Source organism: Castor canadensis, chromosome 6 (genome assembly GCF_047511655.1).
Source record: "Castor canadensis chromosome 6, mCasCan1.hap1v2, whole genome shotgun sequence".
NCBI lineage: Eukaryota > Metazoa > Chordata > Mammalia > Rodentia > Castoridae > Castor > Castor canadensis.
In genome coordinates, this window is record NC_133391.1 from 7,564,083 (window position 1) to 7,579,006 (window position 14,924).

Below are 14,924 nucleotides of genomic sequence, written 5' to 3' on the forward strand. Positions count from 1 at the left end.
AGTAGGGAGCACACTGTCACCTACTGCTCCAGTGAGCAGCAGCCCAGGAAGTACCTCTGCTGAAGGGAGCACACCCACCACCACCCCTGTGGAAACCAGCACACCTGTTCCGACATCCAAGGAAGCCAGCGCTTCTCCTTCAACTGCGGAAGGCCCTTCCAGTCCCTTTACTCCAACGACAGAAGGAAGCACTCCACCAGCCACGACTGTGGCCAGTACCACCTGGTTCGCCACTGCCACGGACATCAGCACACCATCCAGCACTGCTGTTGACACCAGCATGCCCGTGGGATCCACTGCGGAGGCTGGCACCTCTCCAGCTGTGGAAGTAAGCAGCACTAGTTTTCCTCCAACCACAGAAGGAAGCACACTGTCATCCACTGCTGTCATCAGCGACTCCACAGTAAGCCCTTCCACTGAGGTGAGCACACCCTCAGCCACTCCTGTTGAGACTACCACGCCTGTGCGGACCTCCACTGAGGCCAGCTCCTCTCCTTCAACTGTGGAAGGCCCTACCCGCCCTTTTCATCCAACAACAGGAGAAATCACTCCATCTTCCACTGTGCTAGTGAGCACCACCTCCTTCACCACTTCCACAGATGTCACCACACCCCACAGCACTCCTGTTGATACCACCACTGCTGTCGGAACCACTACTGAAGCTAGCACACCTACAACTTGGGAAGTCACAGCCAGCACTGTTCCTACCACAACGGAGGAGAGCACGCCGTCATCCAGCGCTCTGGTCAGGAGCACCCCATCAATCACTTCCACTGAGGTTGCTGCAACCTCAAGCACTCCTGGGGAAACCAGCACACCTGTGTGGACGTCCCCTGAGGCCAGCTCCTCTCCTCCAGCTCTGGAAGCTACTACCAGACCTGTCACGCTCACAACAGAAGGAAGCACTCCCTCATCCACTACCGTGGCCAGTACCACCTTGTTCACCACTTCCACAGAGATCAGCACACCATCCAGCACTGCTGCTGACACCACTACCCCTGTGGGAACAAGTACAGAGGCTGTGACACATCTACATCCGTGGAAGTAAGCAGCACTCCTGTTCCTACAACAACAGAAAAGACCACACCATCATCACTAGTGGAGTCAGCACCACATCGCTCAGCAGCACCACAGAAGTTATCCCACCTTGGAGCACTCTGGGTGATGACACCCCACCTGTGGGAACCACTACAGAGGCTGGCCCATCTTTAACTGTGGGAGTAATCAGCACTAGTGTTCCTCCAATAGCAGAAGGGAGAACACTGTCATTCACTGCTGTATTCATCAGTACCCTACGAAGCACTTCCTTGAGGTGACCACACAACCACTCCTTTTGAAACTACCACACCTGTCTGGACCTCTACTCAAGCCAGCTCTTCTCCTTCAACTGTGCAAGGCACTATCAACTCTGTTACTCCAACAACAGAAGAAAGCACTGTATCACCCATTCCTCTAGTCATCACACCTTCTTTTACCACTTCCACTGAGATCAATACTCCCTACAGCACCCCTGTTAACACCTGACAACCTTTGGGAACCACTACTGAAGCTAGCACACCCACAACACTGTAAGTATCGAGCACCTCCATTCCTACAATAGACAGGAGCACACTGTCATCCAGTACTCTAGGTTTTAGCACCCCAGTGAGCTCCTCTACTTACCTGACACAGACGTTAGCACTCCTGTTAATAACACCACACCTGTTTGGACTTCCATTGAATCCACCTCATTTTCTATAGCTTCAGAAAGCACTACCACAGCTGTTACTGCAACAACAGAAGGCAATGCTCTGTCATCCCCTACTCTCATGAGCAGCACTTGGGTTGACACTTCCCCTGAGGTCAGCACATCCTCACCTACTCCTGTTGCTACCACAACACGGGTGGGAACTACTGTGGAAGCTAGCTCATCTACTACTTTGGAAGTAACCAGCACTACTGTCCATCCACCTACAGTAGGAAGCACTCCATTATCCACTACTCTAGTCAGCAGCACTCTTGGGACAACTTCTACTGAGGTGACCACACCCTTTACCACTCCTGCTGAAACCACTGTAGTCAGCAGCACCCCAGTAACCACATCTGCTGAGAGCACCTCTTTTACCACCCTGCCTTCATCCACTTCTACAAAGGAATGCATTACTTTTACTAATCCCCCTGGCAGTACTATATCTGTTAGTCCTTCAATTGTCACCACTACAAGTGTTGGAGTTAATCCTAGCACCACGAGTGTTGCTTGCTTCCACCACAATGACCACATCTTCAAATTACACTGTTGCCTCTACTGTGTCAATGACAACCATCCCTGTTCCAACTACTAAAATTCCAACATCTACAACAGGTCAATGATTTATTTCATCCTATTATTTTAATTTTTGTGGTATTCAGTTATTTAATCCTGCATTTTCAATCTCACTCCTGTTTATTTTCCATCCCTACCTCCTTTAGCTTTGTACTTAATCTTTAGCAACTTGTGCTGTCTTTTTTCTACTATATAAAATCTTTAAGTCATGGAAATGCATCACTTTTTTCTTTTTTCTTTAGCGAGTATATTTTGTGTCTTTTTCTATGCTTTTTCCCATTAATCTGGTCACATGTCCTGTTTTTTCCTTTTGTACTCTGAAATTCTCTCTTGCATTGCCTTTTTTGGCCATAATGTGATGAACTCCAAATGCTTTATTTGGTTTTCTCATATTTTAGTGGTTTTTCCTCCTTGATTTTTCTTGCATATGTAAGTATGATGTTTTCATGACTATTTCCAATAATATTTGAATATATTCTTGGTACACAACTTTTGTTTTGCCTAGGCTTGTAAAATGTTTCTTCACTTCTACCAAGCCAGACTCTACCTGCATGCATGTCAGGGAATCCTTTTTCTTGTCTCCTTTTTCTTTCTTGGCATCTAGAATTTTCATTTGACTGTTGGTGCTCTTGTTAAAATTAGTTTTACTTTTTCCCATTTTTTTAGAATTTCATGTGATGTTTTTCTATTATATATCATATATTATGTACATTCACTGATTGACTTAGATTTATTATGGATACCCCTGCAGGCTAAACTCAATGTCCCTCCAAGGACATTACTCAATCAATCTTTAATTGATGGAGATAAAGGACAGTTCCTCCTCTTTGGGCTTCTACACTTTTTCAGAGCTTTGTGATTTCTTCTTTTGTTAAGCTCTACTTAAGTACTCTGGTTTCTCTTCAGTGTCTCTTTGTCTTGTTCAGCTCCTGGTTCTCATACAAAGGACCTGAGCATCTTTAGATGGGCAATTTGGGCCTCGTATTCTCAGGAAGCCTTATAAGTATCAACCTAGTCTGTGTTGTGTTGCTATAATGGAATACCTGATGCTGGGTAATTTATAAAGAAACTTTATTTTGACTCATAAATTGGTTAGCTGGAAGTACCAAACAGCATGGAGCTGGCTTCTAGCAAGGGTCCCACTAGGAACAGCATAACTTGGTGGATAAGTGGAAAGGGACATAAGTACATGCAGAAGGGGCACGTGTGCAGTTAGGGAGGAAGAGGCTGGAGAGCAACTGGCCTCATTAGTTTGTAACAAGCATTTTGAAGGAATGAACCCACTCTTGTGAGACCCAGTCCTCTCTGAGAGACCAGCATTAACACATGCATGAAGAAGAAAGGGTGTTGCATGAACTAATGGCCTTCCACCAGCCCCACCTCCTAAGGGTTTCACCCCCTCAGAATCACTCAACTGGGGACCAGGCTTCCAGCATATGAACCTCTGGAGGACAAATCATAATCAAACCATAGTAGGTGTTCTACAGAAAAATATCAGGTAGGTATACTTCTGCTGGGTCCAAAATCTGGTGTTGGTCACCTATCTAAAGGCAGATGATCTCCACTTCTGTCCTTCTGTTCCCCAGAGGCTGGTCTTCCTTTTAGATTGTTGGGCACAGGTGAATACACCCTAGGAGCAACTCACCAACCTGTGCTTGTGCACCTAGATGAGGTCATCCATCTTCAGTAGGAAAGGGTAGAGAGCGGAGGAGGAAGAGAGGAAGGAATGGAGATGGGGTAGGGAAAGTTGGATGGGATGCAGGGATGATTTAGGATTTATGTGTCTCCAGTATGCTCAGGACCCTTGACTTCTCTGTTCCATCTTCCTGAGGATCTTGGAGCAGAGACGAGGTTTCATGATGTGACTGTCATGTCTGTGGCCCTGGCTCTCTGAGTTTGGAGAAGAACAGAAAGCCAAGATAAGACAGGTCTTTGCAGAGTACACCCATGCCTTGTGTGCTTCCCCAGACAAAATGCACCCTGAATACTGTTCTACACAAGCACAGTGATTTTTCAAGAATACACAAAGACAGCTTTAGATTTTCTGGATGGATCCACATGCACGATCAAGAGTTGTGGATAATCATCTCAACACATCTATACTCCACCCTCCTTCTCCATGTCCCAGGAAGTAGAAAGTAATCACGAACAATTGTGGCCATAACAAGTGCTAGTGCAAGGTCTTCTGCAGCATGTATTGAGGGACAATGACAATGTTCACTCTCAGTCCTGTACAATCTCATAAGGCCACTTTCTCCTGGATTCACTTAGTCTCTGCCTCCTGTTTCATTTTTCTCAGCCATGATGGTTGGCATGCCTCTCACAACAACAGATTTCTCTTCCCTCACATTTCTGAGCTGAAGTAAAGCATGCTGGACTCCAAGAACGAGTCAAGTCTTCCTCTACCTGGATCCTTGGGCAGCCCTCTCAGCCTATATTCATGTCTCTTCTCCTGTGTGTAAAGTGAGGATGACACTGACTATCCTGTGTCCCCCAGGGTCTCATGACAGTATCAAAGCAGACAATGTCTTTGAAAACACATTTAATATGCTGATCGAGTATGTGTGGTTGACTAGTTGTCTCTTTCAGGGACCTGCTCCAATGGAGGACAGTGGATAGGAGGTGGCTGTGTTTGCCCTGATGCATACACAGGAGAGCGATGCCAATTTCTGATCAATGTCTGCCAGAATGGAGGCCTCTGGGATGGGCTCAAGTGCCAGTGCACCAGCCTCTACTATGGACCAAGGTGTGAGGAAGTGGTTGACAGCATTGAGATAGGTAAGTGAGACCCCAGGGAGGACCCTCCTCTCCCCAACACCTAGACCAGCAACCCACATCAAACCCCTGCTCCTGCCCCATCATGATTCAAGAATCTGGTCTCTTCTGGGACTTTTTACCCCAAGGTAGTAGTAAAAGAGTTAAAAACATTAAACATGAAACATTAAATATTGAAAATGAATAAATCAACAAGCTATATTTTGGAACAAAATACAAATTTGTCACTGAATTTTACATAAAAATCACCCAAAACAAATGACTTCAAGGCCTGGCATGGTGGTACACATCTGTAATCCCAGAACTCGGGAGGCTAAGGAAGGAGGATTGAGAGTATGAGACCAACCCAGGTTGCATAGTGAGATCCTGTCTCACGAGAAAAACAAGGACAGAAGGTCCCCAAGATAAGATGTTTCAACAGGACTTTTTGACTTATGTTTATCCTCAAACAATGCAAGTTCAATGCAAATCATACTTTAGATTTTGAATATACTCTGGGTGCAGTAGCTAATGCTTATAATCCCAGATTTTGGAAGTTGGAGATTGGGAAGATCATGATTTGAGGTCAGTCTGGGAAAAAAGTTAGTGAGACCCCCATCTCAACAAATAAGCTGAGTATGGTGGTACATGGTTGCAATCCTACCTGCAAGAGGTATAGATAAGAAGATCACAATATGAGGCTGGTCTGGTCAAAAAACGCAAGACTATTTGAAAAATAACTTAAAGGCAAAAGGTCTGGAGGTATAACTCAAGTGGCAGAGTGCTTCTCTATCAAATGCAGGGCCCTGAGTTCAAACTCCAGTATTGCCAAATAAAAATTGAATGTGAATCTTTAGCTGGACTAATGATTGTGGCACCATCCTTTCTTACTATGCTTAGCTTCACCTCCCAGGCAGCTGCACGCTCACAAGAGGAAGCAACCAGCACTTTACAGTGTGCCCTGTTAAGTTAGAAGGATTAAATTTCTTTCCAATTTATATGTTCAATTATGATGGGCTTATCAGGAGGTAGCCCGTCATAAACCAAGGAGCGTCTGGGTATGCTGGAGCAGAAACCAAAGCGTGAGGAGTATCGTATGAGAATTTAAGCCTCAAGGTCCCTCAGCCTCCATCTGTAAGCCCTGAGTATGGTGTCTCCTCTTTCCTGCAGGGCACTGAGTGTCAGGGGAGCCTGGCTCTCCTACACCCATGGTGGGGTTGCTGGGGTGCAGACCTCTGTAACAGGAGCTCGGGAGGGGGTGTTTTGCTCTCTGAGTGGTGCTTTGTTCTTTCCCCTGTAGACCAGACAGTCTCTGCCCAAGTGGAACTGACCGTGACAGTCACTAACCAGGTGTACCACGATGAGCTTCAGAACCGGTCTTCTGAGGAATTTAAAAAGTTCAATGAGACATTCTCAGAAGAGGTAAACCTGGGACAGCACATACCCAGGGCCGCTCAGTTGCCCCCAGGGAGGACCCTGGAGGGATTAAGAAAGCTAAAAGCCATTCCCTTGTTAGAAGGGTGTGAGTTTTTCAGTCCCTCCCCCCAAATTCTCAGGGCTTGTAGAGCCTGGGGGCTTTGGGGGGCGCCAGGGCGGGGCTGATCTCTAGGAAGGATCTGTCCATTTGGCCAGTATACCAGTGACTGGGGATGAGGATGAGTGTCTATGAGTGTGTTTGTGGGGTGCTATGGGATGGGGCAGCCATCCTCAGCCTTTCTGATGTTCCACAGAAAGGCACAGCAGGCCCCAAATGGGACCTCTTTCATGACACAGTGGCCCCTTGCCTTTGAGATGAAAATAATTTATACTGGAATTTCTGAGTATGAATGGTCAACATCACAGAGCTAGGTAATGCTAAGAAGAGGGACTTTGGAGCAGAAGCAATAGTCACGATTATAAAGGCCATTGTAACCATGCATGTGGTACCTTTGAGGTCTGTCATGACAGAGGACCACGGACTACGTGACTGAACAGAAGTTATCACTCACAGCTGTGATGGTTGGAAATCTGAGACCAAGGCATCAGCAGGGTTTATTTCTCTTTGGCTTACTGATAGCTACCAGTTTCTTTGTGCAAGGGGGTGGCAGTACTGGGGTTTGAACTCAGGGCCTCACACTTGCTTTACCTCTTGAGCCACTTCACCAGCCCCAATAGCAGCCTCCTTGCTGTGTCCCCACATGGCCTTTTCTCTGTGTGCATAACCCAGCTATTTGTCCAAATTTCCTTTTTTTTTTTTTGAGACAGGGTCTCACTATGTAACCCAGACTGGCCTCGAACTCACCATTCTATGCCTAAACCTCCTGAGTGCTGAAATTTACAACCTCAATTTCCTCTTCTTATAAGGACACCAGTCAGGTTGGATTAGGGTCCATTTCAACAGCCTTATTTTAATCTCATTGCCTGTTTAAAGGCCTTAATTCCAAAGGCAGTCACATTCTGAGTTTGGGGGTTACAGCTTTAACATCTGTACTCGTGGCACTTTCCATAACTGTGACAAAATATCTAACATAGCAAGTTAAAGGATGAAGGGTTTATTTTGGCTGACGGTTTCAGAGGCTTCAGTTTATCATGGCAGGAAGGACATAGTGGATCAGAGCAGTTCATTTCATGCTGGCCAGGAAGGAGAGAGAAAGAGAGAGAGAGAGAGAGAGACTGCACAAGCTGGCTCTCTCCCTTTTCCCCTTTTATTCTATCCAGGTCCCCAGCCTGTAAAACTGGTGTCACCCACATTCAGAGTTGGCACACCCAGAGGTTTCTTTACTGATCTTCTAATCCAACCAAGCTGACAATCAAGATTAACCATCACAACATCTGAATTTTTTTTTATTATTCATATGTGCATAGAAGACTTGGGTCATTTCTCCCCCCTGCCCCCACCCCCTCCCCTACCACCCACTCCGCTCCCTCACTTTCCCCCCACCCCCTCAATAGCCAGCAGAAACTATTTTGCCCTTATTTCTAATTTTGTTGTAGAGAGAGTATAAGCAATAATAGGAAGGAACAAGGGTTTTTGCTGGTTGAGATAAGGATAGCTATACAGGGCATTGACTCACATTGATTTCCTGTGCGTGTGTGTTACCTTCTAGCTTAATTCTTTCTGATCTCACCTTTTCTATAGTTCCTGGTCCCCTTTTCCTATTGGCCTCAGTCGCCTTTAAGGTATCTGCTTTAGTTTCTCTGCATTAAGGGCAACAAATGCTAGCTAGTTTTTTAGGGGTCTTACCTATCCTCACCCCTCCCTTGTGTGCTCTTGCTTTTATCATGTGCTCAAAGTCCAGGCCCCTTTCTGTGATTGCCCTTGATCTAATGTCCACATATGAGGGAGAACATATGATTTTTGGTCTTTTGGGCCAGGCTAACCTCACTCAGAATGATATTCTCCAATTCCATCCATTTACCAGCGAATGATAACATTTTGTTCTTCTTCATGGCTACAAAGAATTCCATTGTGTATAGATACCACATTTTCTTAATCCATTCATCAGTGGTGGGGCATCTTGGCTGTTTCCATAACTTGGCTATTGTGAATAGTGCTGCAATAAACATGGGTGTGCAGGTGCCTCTGGAGTAACCTGTGTCACAGTCTTTTGGGTATATCCCCAAAAGTGGTATTGCTGGATCAAATGGTAGATCAATGTCTAGCTTTTTAAGTAGCCTCTAAATTTTTTTCCAGAGTGGTTGTACTAGTTTACATTCCCACCAACAGTGTATGAGGGTTCCTTTTTCCCCACGTCCTTGCCAACACCTGTTGTTGGTGGTGTTGCTGATGATGGCTATTCTAACGGGGGTGAGGTGGAATCTTAGTGTGGTTTTAATTTGCATTTCCTTTATTGCTAGAGATGGTGAGCATTTTTTCATGTGTTTTTTGGCCATTTGAATTTCTTCTTTTGAGAAAGTTCTGTTTAGTTCACTTGCCCATTTCTTTATTGGTTCATCACTTTTGGGAGAATTTAGTTTTTTAAGTTCCGTATATATTCTGGTTATCAGTCCTTTGTCTGATGTGTAGTTGGCAAATATTTTCTCCCACTCTGTGAGTGTTCTTTTCAGTTTAGAGACCATTTCTTTTGATGAACAGAAGCTTTTTAGTTTTATGAGATCCCATTTATCTATGCTATCTCTTAGTTGCTGTGCTGCTGGCGTTTCGTTGAGAAAGTTCTTACCTATACCTACTAACTCCAGAGTATTTCCTACTCTTTCCTGTATCAACTTAAGAGTTTGGGGTCTGATATTAAGATCCTTGATCCATTTTGAGTTAATCTTGGTATAGGGTGATATACATGGATCTAGTTTCAGTTTTTTGCAGACTGCTAACCAGTTTTCCCAGAAGTTTTTGTTGAAGAGGTTGCTATATCTCCATTGTATATTTTTAGCTCCTTTGTCAAAGACAAGTTGGTTATAGTTGTGTGGCTTCATATCTGGGTCCTCTATTCTGTTCTACTGGTGTTCATGTCTGTTTTTGTGGCAGTACCATGCTGTTTTTATTGTTATTGCTTTGTAATATCGTTTGAAGTCAGGTATCGGGATACCTCCTGCATTGTTCTTTTGACTGAGTATTGCCTTGGCTATTCGTGGCCTCTTGTGTTTCCATATAAATTTAACAGTAGATTTTTCAATCTCTTTAATGAATGTCTTTGGAATTTTGATAGGAATTGCATTAAACATGTAGATTACTTTTGGGAGTATTGACATTTTTACTATGTTGATTCTACCAATCCATGAGCATGGGAGATCTCTCTACTTTCTATAGTCTTCCTCAATCTCCTTCTTCAGAAGTTTATAGTTTTCAAGTAGAGGTCATTCACATTTTTGTTAGGTTTACACCTAGGTATTTGATTTTGTTTGAGGCTATTGTAAATGGAATTGTTTTCATACATTCTTTTTCAGTTTGTTCATTGTTAGTGTATAGAAATGCTAATGTTTTTTCTATGTTGATTTTATATCCTGCTACCTTGCTATAGCCATTGATGATATCTAGAAGCTTCTGAGTAGAGTTTTTTGGGTCTTTAAGGTATAGGATCATGTCGTCTGCAAATAGGGATATTTTGACAGTTTCTTTACCTATTTGTATTCCTTTTATTCCTTCTTCTTGCCTAATTGCTCTGGCTAGGAATTCCAGTACTATGTTGAATAGGAGTGGAGATAGTGGGCATCCTTGTCTGGTTCCTGATTTTAGAGGGAATGGTTTCAGTTTTTCTCCGTTAAGTATAATGCTGGCTGTAGGTTTGTCATATATAGCTTTTATAATGTTGAGGAACTTTCCTTCTATTCCTAGTTTTCTTAGAGCTTTTATCATGAAATGGTGTTGGATCTTATCAAAGGCTTTTTCTGCATCTATTGAGATGATCAAGTGGTTTTTGTCTTTGCTTCTGTTAATGTGGTTTATTACATTTATTGGTTTTCATATGTTGAACCACCCCTGCATCCCTGGGATGAAGCCTACTTGGTCATGGTGAATGATCTTTTTGATGTGTTGTTGAATTCGGTTTGCCATTATTTTGTTGAGGATTTTTGCGTCAATGTTCATTAAGGAGATTGGCCTATAGTTCTCCTTTTTGGAGGTGTCTTTGCCTGGTTTTGGGATAAGTGTAATACTGGCTTCATAAAATGTGTTAGGCAGTTTTCCTTCCCTTTCTATTTCGTGGAACAGTTTAAGGAGGGTTAGTATCAGTTCTTCTTTAAAGGTCTGATAGAATTCAGCAGAGAATCCATCAGGTCCTGGACTTTTCTTTTTGGGGAGACTCTTGATTGCTGCTTCAATTTCATTTTGTGTTATAGATTTATTCAGGTGATTAATTTCCTCTTGGTTCAGTTTTGGATGATCATATGTATCTAGAAATCTGTCCATTTCTTTAAGATTTTCAAATTTATTTGAATATAGGTTCTCAAAGTAGTCTCTGATGATTTCCTGGTCTTCCATGGTGTTTGTTGTTATCTCCCCTTTTGCATTCCTGATTGTACTAATTTGTGTTTTTTCTCTCCTCATTTTAGTCTGTTTTGCCAGGGTTATTTTATTTTTGAGACGAGGTTTTGCTAGGTTGCTCTGACTGGTCTCAAACTTGTTTTTGTTTTTTAATGGTACTGGGGATTTGAACCAACCCTTTTTTTGGTTTTGGGTATTTTTGAGATAGGGTCTCGTGAACTATTTCCCAAGGTCTGGCTTAAACCCCGATCCTCTTGATCTCTGTCTTCTGAGTAGCTAGGTTTATAGGTTTGAGCCACTGGTGCCCAGATGGTCTTGAACTTGTGATCCTCCTGTCTCTGACTGCCGAGAACTGGGATTACAGGCATGTACCTCTGAGTTATTTTAATTTTTCAGCACATGTCAGTGTAAAAATAATGATACAGTAAATACTTCTATGTCCCATCCAATGCTAACATGTTATATTTTCTTTCTTCATATCTATCTAGCCATCTAATCTTTGCTGGACCACTTGGCAATCAGTTGCAAACGTTATTTCACCAAAACCATTATTGCAGCACAACAGCATCCAATGTCCAGTTTCCCAACTGGCCTATAATAACTATTTTTTTGACAGTAGTAGAGTTTGAACTCAGGGTCTCACACTTGGTAGGCAGGCAGTCTGCCACTAGAGCCATGCCACCAACCCTTTTTTCAGACATACATGCAGCAAACATCACTCACCAACTTTTGTTGTGCCTCTTTGGTCTTTTCATCTCAAATTGCCTCCTGCTTTTTAAAAAATATATTGTATTTTTAAATAGCTCAGGATGGTTGTCTTTTAGAGAGTCCCACACTCAGATTTGTCTGATTCTGTCCTCATGATGTCATTTAACTTGTCTCTCAATCTTTGGAAATTCCTATAAAGTGAAGGTCAGGTCTAGTCTTGATTAAATTTAGCCAAAACATTTTTGCCATGTGGTAGATAAAGCTATAATGTCACTGAAGAAATACATAATGTCAGGTTGTCCTCTTAGGACTAAGGCCAGCATTTGCCACTTGGAAAGGATAGCCATCCATGATGACCAAATTAATATGGATATTTGGGTGCAGAAGAAATACCAAGAGTGTTGGCTTCAGCTGCTGTACTTCCTAGACAGAGAGCCTTGGGATGAGGGGGCAAAAATGACATCCCTGGCCAGACTGCCTGTAAGCTTGTATGATTGGGAAGAGAAGATACAGTTTGTACTAGACTCCAGGTAATAGGACAAGTTCAAGGATGAGCATAGCCTTAGGCCCAAGGCTCTTATGCCCCCAAAACCAGATTTTTCAAGGGCCCAACCCTCACCTCAATCTGCCTCTCTTTTCAGATCCATATTCAGAGGCCCCAGGTGATAACGACAGCATTGTAAAGCAAAGACAGTTTTGCATGGCGCTGTGGGGCCTTGGGAGGGAAGACCCAGTTTGGCCAAGCTTGGTGGAACATTTCCTCATGGAGAGCTTTCCACGGGGACTTGATAAGAAATGACCCCTGTGTTTACCAAGAGTAAGAAGAGGAGAGACACACCGAGCTAGGAACTCAAATGCAAACACTGTGGAAGCTCCCATGGCTTGTCATGCAGTCAGGCGAGGCCTTCCTGCCCATCTGCCTGAGAGGTGCTTCAGCTCACTGGCCACATTCAACACCAAGGAGAGCGCCACTGACCTGTTTGTAGCCTTGATCTTGCCGACACTGGACTACATCTACCTTCTACAAAACTTATATGAAATATTGTATCTTGTCTTCATGGAAACATTTCCTTAAAAAATATAACACATGATATTTGTAATGATGAATTATTAAAGTTGTTATTTTTATGAATTCTGATTTTTTATCAGTCAATGTAATAATATGTATTTGTAATAATTAGAAACAATGAAAGCAATTTCGTTACAATTGTCCTGGCTCCTAGGCTCCTAGGTCTTGCTCACTGATCCCTCTCTTCTTCTTCCTCCAGGTCGCAGGGCTGATGAGTGTGAGTCTCAAGACATAGGTAGAGAAAGAGAGAGGAAGAGAGAGAGAGAGAGAGAGAGAGAGAGAGAGAGAGAGAGAGAGAGAGAGAGAGAGAGAGAGAGAGAGAGAGAACTCAGCCAGGAAGGTAACATCCCAAATCTCCAACATCTCCTGCAGGCCCAGAGGGATACAGGAGTCAGGACCACACCCACTCAGCCACAGGAGACAGGGACTCAGTTCCACAGGAGAGAACCAAATTTTCCACGTTTTGCTTTTAGAACTGGGAGGCCTGGGTTTTATTCCAGGTTTCTCATGGATTCGCAGGGCTAAATTTTGGGGAAGTTGTGACCATTTGGCCTTCTGATGAATAAGGACCAGGTCATTGTTGTCAGTCTTAACGTTTTAGGGATGCTCTGTTATGCTTCTGGTCATGTGACTTGGGATTTTTCCTACTGGAAGGCCTCCCCCCTCAGGCACCTCAGTTACATCCCAATATTAAGAGAGAGTCCATTGAATTCTCTCCTGCACTTCCTGCCCCATCTGCTCACGGTGCTTCCATCTGCAAGCAGAAGTTCGATCTGTAACAAGAGTGGGTTAACTATGGCTTCCCTGGCAGTTTTCAGAACAATAGCATTTGGGAAGGTACTTGTCAGAGCAAGGAGGGGTGGGTGAGAGGGGCAGAACTGGAGGGTGCAGAGAGGCAGGAAAGGTGCCCAGCCCTCTGCACTGTGGCTTGACAGGGTGTCCTGCCTGCCTTGCTGTGGCTTAGTGACATCCTGTCCTATATCCACTGCTGCATCCTGGTTTTGTGCATCTCACTAGCTCCCTGACTCAGTCCTCCAAAGTCCTTTAGTAGGAATATAATGGCAGGGTGAATTAGCTTAAAATATACTGCATGTGTATATGGAATTTCCACATGAAACCCCTTTGTGCTATTAATGAATCCTAAATGCAAAAAATAAAAATAGAGGTGCCTGATTTCTTTTTTAAAAAAATAACCTATAAAAAGGGACAATGCTTGCCTGTGTTCAGGGAGGCTTCAGGAACACCTTTTTTTGCAACATTTTAATGTGGCCTCCCTATTGAGGCAGCATAAAAATGGAGCTTTTATTGAAGGAAAGGAGGGAGGGAAGGAGAGAAGGAGAAAGAAAGGAGGGATAGAGGAAGGCAAGAAAGGAGGGAGGGAGGGAGGGAGGAAGGGAGGGAGGGAGGGAAAAATATATATATAAAAAAAAACCAAAGTCCTTTAGTGACTCTCAGTCCTTTCTCAGGTTCTCTCAGTCTCCTGGGGCTTGCCCCGTCTCTCCTCTTTCCCTTTGCACACACTGTGCCATCATCTGGAAAGCTCCTACCTCCCATCTCTGCAGGTCCCAATCCCACTCTGTGTCCAAGTTCTTGTTGAGATGCCACCCCCTCCATGGAGCCTCCTTGTGCATTAGCTTCCTTTGGCTCATGCGGCCATTATGCTGTCTACGTGGATCTCTGTCCACATAAAACACTTTTCACAGCAGTGTGGCTCACCTCTGCTCAGTCCCTGCCCTGAGCAAGTCCAGCCTTCCCCACATCAGTTCTTCTTGACTACCCTGTGCACTGGGGTGGCTAAGAGCCAGCTCCTGTCCCAAGAGAGCACCCTGGCAAGGGTGTGAGACACCCACTGTGCTGAGTGGATGGTAGGGACATGCCCAGGACATGACCAGAGCACAGGGATAGGCTTGGCTCAGCCAAGAAGTGTTGCCTGAGTTGAGTCTGTTTCTCTGAGCACTGAGTTAGAAATGGTTTCCTGCTGCCACAAACAGTCCCTGAGGGGACAGGAAAAGGGCATCCCAGGCAGGGTTCATTCTGATGGGAGAGGCTGGGCGTCCCTTTGGAGGATTTGAGGGGACAGCACTAAAGCTGGAGACCAGGTGACAAGATAGGTAGCTTAGGGGAAGAAGGGCAAGGCTTCCCCACGTCTGGCTGCTAGAGGATGGAGAAGG

General features: G+C 44.3%; 1 long non-coding RNA gene across 1 annotated transcript; it reads left to right on the forward strand.

The window, feature by feature from the left end:
• Positions 1–1,005: 1,005 nt before the first annotated feature.
• LOC141423999 (uncharacterized) lies at positions 1,006–12,763 on the forward strand. Its single transcript, XR_012448784.1, has 4 exons — positions 1,006–1,568; positions 4,892–5,080; positions 6,357–6,478; positions 12,326–12,763. It is a non-coding gene; the product is annotated as an uncharacterized lncRNA (long non-coding RNA).
• The last annotated feature ends 2,161 nt before the right edge of the window (positions 12,764–14,924 follow it).